At 39.8% G+C, this 6,269-nt stretch overlaps 1 pseudogene; it reads left to right on the plus strand.

Moving 5' to 3' along the window:
- Positions 1–5,177: 5,177 nt before the first annotated feature.
- On the plus strand, positions 5,178–5,902 carry LOC141494809 (cyclin-dependent kinase 2-associated protein 1 pseudogene; annotated as a pseudogene).
- The last annotated feature ends 367 nt before the right edge of the window (positions 5,903–6,269 follow it).

Raw genomic sequence — 6,269 nt, forward strand, 5'->3', positions numbered from 1 at the left:
TAGAAAGAAAGGAATGTCCCAGGCCCTCTGCTTATCACATCTCAAATATCATCTCATTTAATCTTCAGGATAATCCTGGGAGGTGCTTATTATTATTTCCATTTTACACTTGAGGAAACTGAGGCAGACAGAGGTTAAGTGAACAATAAGTGTCTGAAAATCAATTTGAACTTGAGTCTTCCTGATAGTGGCACATTGGAAGACCCAAGTTCGAATCTAACCTCAGACATTTTCTAGCAAGTCACTTAACCCTATTGCCTCAGTTTCCACATCTATAAAATGAGCTGTAAAGGAAGCAGCAAATAACTCTATTATCTCTGCTGAGAAAATCCCAAATGGGTTCATGAAGAATTGGATATGACTAAAATGTCTGAACAGCAACAATACCCTCTCTTTAAGAGCCTAGATGTTCATAGATTCATACAAGGTTTTAGAAATAGCTAGGTGCTGGGCCTAGAGTCAAGAAGTCTCATCTTCCTGAATTCAAATCTGGTCTCAGGCATTTACTAGTTATGTGACTCTGAGCAAGTCACTTAATGCTGTTTGCCTCAGTTTCCTCATCTGTAAATTGAACTGGAGAAGGAAATAACAAACCACTCCAGCATCTTTGCTAGGAAAAAATCTGACATGATTGAAGCAGCTGAACAGCAGCAAAACAACAACTTCTTGATTCCAAGCCCAGTTCTTTAACCACGAACTGCTTAACTACCTTCATGTAGTGAGTCCCCCATCACTGATAGCATTCCCAAAGAGTCTGAGTGACATCCTTTCAGGGATTCAACAAGGGAGAGGGCTAAACTAGGTGACCTTTCAGGTTCCTTCCAGTGTTGACAGTCCATGACTCTTGGGTTACTCCTCCCCTCCAGACAAAGCAGTAAATGGCACCATTCTGAGGTGCTGGCAGATGAATCCCATTCTCTCTTTATCTTAATGAGCAGAGAAACCCAACTGATGTTATGAGGAAGTGAGTGGGGGTGTGAATGCAAGTGTCAGCAAAGCCAGTTTCTGATCACAGCAGGGTTGTAATCACGTCACTGCGATAAACCGTTTGTCACATCCTTTTTGAGTCTTGAGAAACTGCTGGTGCATCTCAGAAAGTCAACCTTGGTGATAGAAAAGAAACCCCAATCTAATCTTTTTCTCTGGGCTGCAGTCTGGGACTCCTTGTGGTCATTCTCTACTGTGGCCAGTTAGAAATCTAGGACAGAATTAGTGTGGCTAAATTTCCAGAATTTATCTATTGGTTGGATAGTGAAGAGAGAGTTGACCATGAATGAGGAAGACTTGGGCTCAAATCTAGTAACTCATGCATATGCTGGTAGTATAGCTCTTCCAGTCTGCTTGAGAAGAGGAATTTTCCTTAACAGTAGTTACTTACCCCAATGAATCATAGGTTTTATGTAAAAAAAACCCATCAAATACTGAATATTAAACTGCTCCAAAGTCATCCTCCAATGCCTTGTGTAGAGGACACTGGGTTCATGACATCATAGAGCTGGAGGGAATTTTAGAGCTTATTTAAGCCCAGCTCCCTCATATAAAGTAGCTGGGGGCCACACAGCTTGTGTTTGAGCCTAAGGATCCAATATGGAACTTCTTGATTCCCAGTCCTCTATCACTCTACTCTATACCACTCTTGTTAAAAGCTATGTCAGGGGAACACAAACTCAATTACAAGGTAATTTAGGTATGACAGGTCTAAGAATCAGTCTAGCTAAACTGAGAGATTCTAATAAACATAAGGGAATTGATGAAATGCTCTCTCTTTATATAAATATATATATATATATATATATATATATATATATATATATATATATACATATAGACAGAAGGAGGGAAGGAAATATGTGTATAAAGAGAGAGAGAAAAATTCATCAATTCTCTTACACATATCTATCCCCTCCCCTCCTTTCTGTCTATCTCTGTCTCTTTCTCTGTCTGTCTGTCTTGCCTCAATAAGTCATAAAGCAATGAAAAAAAGGGGATCTTCTAGAGGAGCTATGGCCTAAATCAAGCTAGGAAGGATCCACAATATGCAGTGTATATGACATCACAAATCTATGCTGGCAGATGCTTAAGACCCAGTTTTTATGATCCCTCCTTCATTTGAAGTCTCCCCACTGACATTCAAGGGGAAGCTTGTTAGAGACAACAGAATTGAAACCCTCAGCTGAAAGTGGTCTTGTTTTACTTGGGACCTCATTGGCACTTTTATATTTCTTTATGGCACCTTAGAATTTCCTCACTTATGCCTAAGTTATTCTAGGATGAAAGGCATTGTTGTACAGGGGAATGAACTTGGATCTGAAGTCACAGGCTTGAATCCCATCAGGTTCTTGGCTCTGCCATTCTCTGATCTTAGTTAAGTCACTGCCACACCTGTATCTTTTCATTTATAAAATGGAAAAAACAATACCTGTAACTACTCACTTCATAGGATGAATGAATATTGTTCATTTGTTTCAGTTATGTCTGACTCTTCATGACCCTATTTGGAATTTTCTTGGCAAAGATACTGGAGTGGTTTTGCCATTTCTTTCTCCAACTCATTTTACAAATGAGGAAACTGAGGCAAACAGGACATCACCAGGGTCACACAACTAGGAAATGTCTGAGGCTGATGATTTGAACTCTTCCTGAATCCAGGTTTGACACTCTAATCACTGAACCACCTGGTTGCCCTTCTGGATAAATATACTTCTTATATCATATGGAGTTATAGAGATATGATTGTTATTGCTTATGTCCTTGTCTTATCCTGGAGACTGTGAGCTCCTTGAGAGCAGAGACTGTTTTATTTTTGCCTTTGTGCCCCCAGTATATAAAATGGCACTGGTTCAAAGTATATTTAGGCAAATGTTAGTACCGGGGTGAGTTAGGGGAATGAGTCCCCCACTGATGCCATTCTAGCAAGATTTTATACAATATTGAACCCTATTGAATTTTACAGTCTGAATTTCATTATTAAAATATAAACAGATTTCTCTAAGAGGGTCTTTTAGTGTTGGTTCTGAGTTAAATATGATATAGGAAAAAGAGTAAGAGGCATGAATTGAGATGAAAACAGCACTCTACAACAATACCTCATCTGTAAACTGGTTAGATACTTGTACCAACCATCTTACACTGTTGATAGGAAATAATACTCCATATGAGAAGAAATAGACTCAGAGAAGGATCAAAAATTTAATCTGGAAAGGGTCCTTAAAAGTCTTCTTATTTTATAGATGAGGAACAAAGATCCTGTATAATTTGACTAAGGTCACACAGGTGGTAAACTGAAGAGATATGACTTGAACACAAGTCCTCTAATCCCATCCAGACCCAACATTCTTTTGGTCACATTGACTCAAGGGATTTGTCTGTTGGGATACAGAATGTTAATGGAAGACTTGGAACTGGCTCATACAATTTGGAACTTCAGGGTATCTTCTCATTTTACTGTTGATGAAAATGAGACGTAGGAAGATTAAATGGTTCTTTCAAAGTCGCACAGCTTTTAAGCAGAAGAGTCAGGATATACCTCAAGCCTCAGTCTCCTGTCTTTGCTTCCTGACTTCTTTCTGCTCTATATTATCAGTGTTGTTTGATTGACAGACCAGCTTCATAGGACTTTCGATTCACATTAAGTAGACTTCCAGGTCTTGGGGATAAGGTTTCTTTTTCCCCTATATCCCCCCCAGAGATTTGCCCCCATCTTGCCCCCTTGACTGGAGCAAATGCTTATAAATCCTTCTATGTCAGCTTGGGCGATGGATCTGTTTTCTATACCTGCACTCTTTTCCCCTTATGCCATTGCTTCATCTCATTTCAGCTTTAGGATCTGAGATGAGGGGAGTGGAGGGTGTTGGGAGGGAAGGTTTTCTTAAAAAAAGCCTTCTTCCCCAGAGACAGTTGCTGAATCTTTTGCAGCAGGCATTTCTCTAGGTCCTAGACTCACAGGATTCTGCACACCTTGGTAAAAGGTGAGAAGACCACAGATGAGAGGGGAGTGTGTGTGTGTGTGTGTGTGTGTGTGTGTGTGTGTGTGTGTATTATGTCTTGTATATGTGTATATATGTGTGTATTTATATAGGTATGTATATGTGTGCACAAGTGTGTGTGTATATGTTTAATAGGCTGTTTGGGAGGTAGGGAGAAGTTAGGAAGGGAATAAATCAAGAGACTTTTTAAAGAGAAAAAAACAGAACCAAACCCAGTTTGCATTGAGCAAATCAGTTTGCATTGAACAACAATTGCCTCCTTGGGGAGTGGATTGAAATACTGAAGTGACATCTGATGCCCCTATTCAGGAAGAAATCTCAACTATTTATTGAAAAATTCTTTTTTTTGTCCCTAATCAATAAATGGTCAAATTATAGGAGCTGGCAGTTCTCAGATGAGGAAATTATAACTATAGTCTTATGAAAAAAATGCTCTAAATCATTATTGAATAGAGAAATGCAAATTAAAACCACTTTTAGGTAACACTTCACACCTATCAGATTGACCAATATGAGAAAAAAGGAAAATTATCAATGTTGGAGGGGATGTGGGAAAACTGGGACACTAATGCATTGTTGGTGGAGTTGCTAACTGATCCAATCTTTCTGGAGAGCAATTTGGAGCTATGCCCCAAAAGCTATAAAATTGTGCATATCCTTTGATCCAGCAATTTATTATACTGGGTCTATATCTCAAAGAGATCATAAGAAAAGGCAAAAACCCCATATGGTACAAAAATATTTATAGCAGCTCTTTTTGCTTGGCAAAGAATTGGAAATTGAGGGGGTGGTTGAACAAACTATGATATATGAATGTGATGGAGTACTTTTGTTCTATATGAAATCATGAGTGATTGAACTACAGAAACGCCTGGAAAGACTTTCATTAACTGATACTGAGTGAAGAGAGCCTAACCAGAAGAACATTGTACACATTAACAATAACATTGTGTGATGATCAAACACGATGGACTAGCTTCTCTCAGCAGTACAATGATCAAAGACAATTCTAAAGGACTTGTGATGGAAAATACTATACACATCCAGAGAAGGAACCATGGAGTCTGAATGTAGACCAAAGTTTGCTATTTTGCTTTTAAAAATTTGTTTTGGCCGCGGGGGGCGATGGGCCGCGTCGCGGGGGTCCGGCCGAGTGATGGCCATCTTCGCCGAGGCCGCCGAGCCGCCGGCATGTCCTACAAGCCCACGGTGGGTGCCCCCCTGGCCCCGGCTGGGAGTGTCCACTCTCCCGCCAGCATGGCGGCATCTACCCAGTATCGGCAGCTGATCAATGACTATGGACCCCTATCTCTGGGCTATACCCAGGGTTCAGGGAGCAGTCAGGTACCTCAAAGCAAATATGCAGAACTTGTAGCTGTCATCGAAGAGCTAGGGAAAGAGATCAGACCCACATATGCAGGGAGCAAAAGTGCCATGGAGAAGCTAAAATGAGGCATCATTCATGCTCGAGGATTAGTCCGGGAATGCCTGGCAGAGACTGAACGCAATGCAAGATCCTAGCCTCCCACTTCACTTCCAAAGTTTTCCATTTCTTTGTGAAGAAGAAAGACTAACACTTATTCCTCTGGTGACTTTTAAAACATTCATATCAATCTCTTCTGTTGAATGGTCCAAAAGTTTGGGTTCTTTCCCCTTTTCTTCTTCCCATCCCCACCACAGTCTGTAAGAATAGGAGGTCATTTTGCAGTTAAGATTTCCATTATATGTAGTTAGCAACCTAGGTCACTTTTTTTTAAAATACTGAGTCCAGACCATGCATGTAGAAAATTCTGCTTCTGTTGCTGCCAACTCTAATTTACTGCCCTGCTAACTTAACCCCGATCTTGGATTTTCTTCCTTTGAATACACTTAAAACCACCCACCTAAATATCATTCTTTGCACCTTTTCCAGAATCTCCAATAACTCTTTAAAGATTTTTTCACAAATCAGTGCCAACTGTGTTGACATACCCTGACAGTTGGGTATCTCCCAGTTAGGGCTACATGATGAGCCCTGCTTTAAAAAATAAAGAACGTGGGTTTGTTTTTGTTTTGTTTTTGGTGTGTGAGCTTTTGCATGATTGTTCGTGCTTTGAAATCAATTTAAAATGCATGAATTACAAATACAGATGATTGATCAGCCTACTAAAAAATGAAGAACCCACAGTTACTTTTCAGACAGACTGGTAGATTTCAGATCTTGAGTTTGCCATAGAATGATTTAAAAAATCTGGATAAATGACTAAAACTGATGTGCATCTTTGTATGTATTTATTACTTGAT

This window comes from Macrotis lagotis, chromosome 8, assembly GCF_037893015.1.
Source record: "Macrotis lagotis isolate mMagLag1 chromosome 8, bilby.v1.9.chrom.fasta, whole genome shotgun sequence".
In the NCBI taxonomy this organism is placed as follows: Eukaryota; Metazoa; Chordata; class Mammalia; order Peramelemorphia; family Peramelidae; genus Macrotis; species Macrotis lagotis.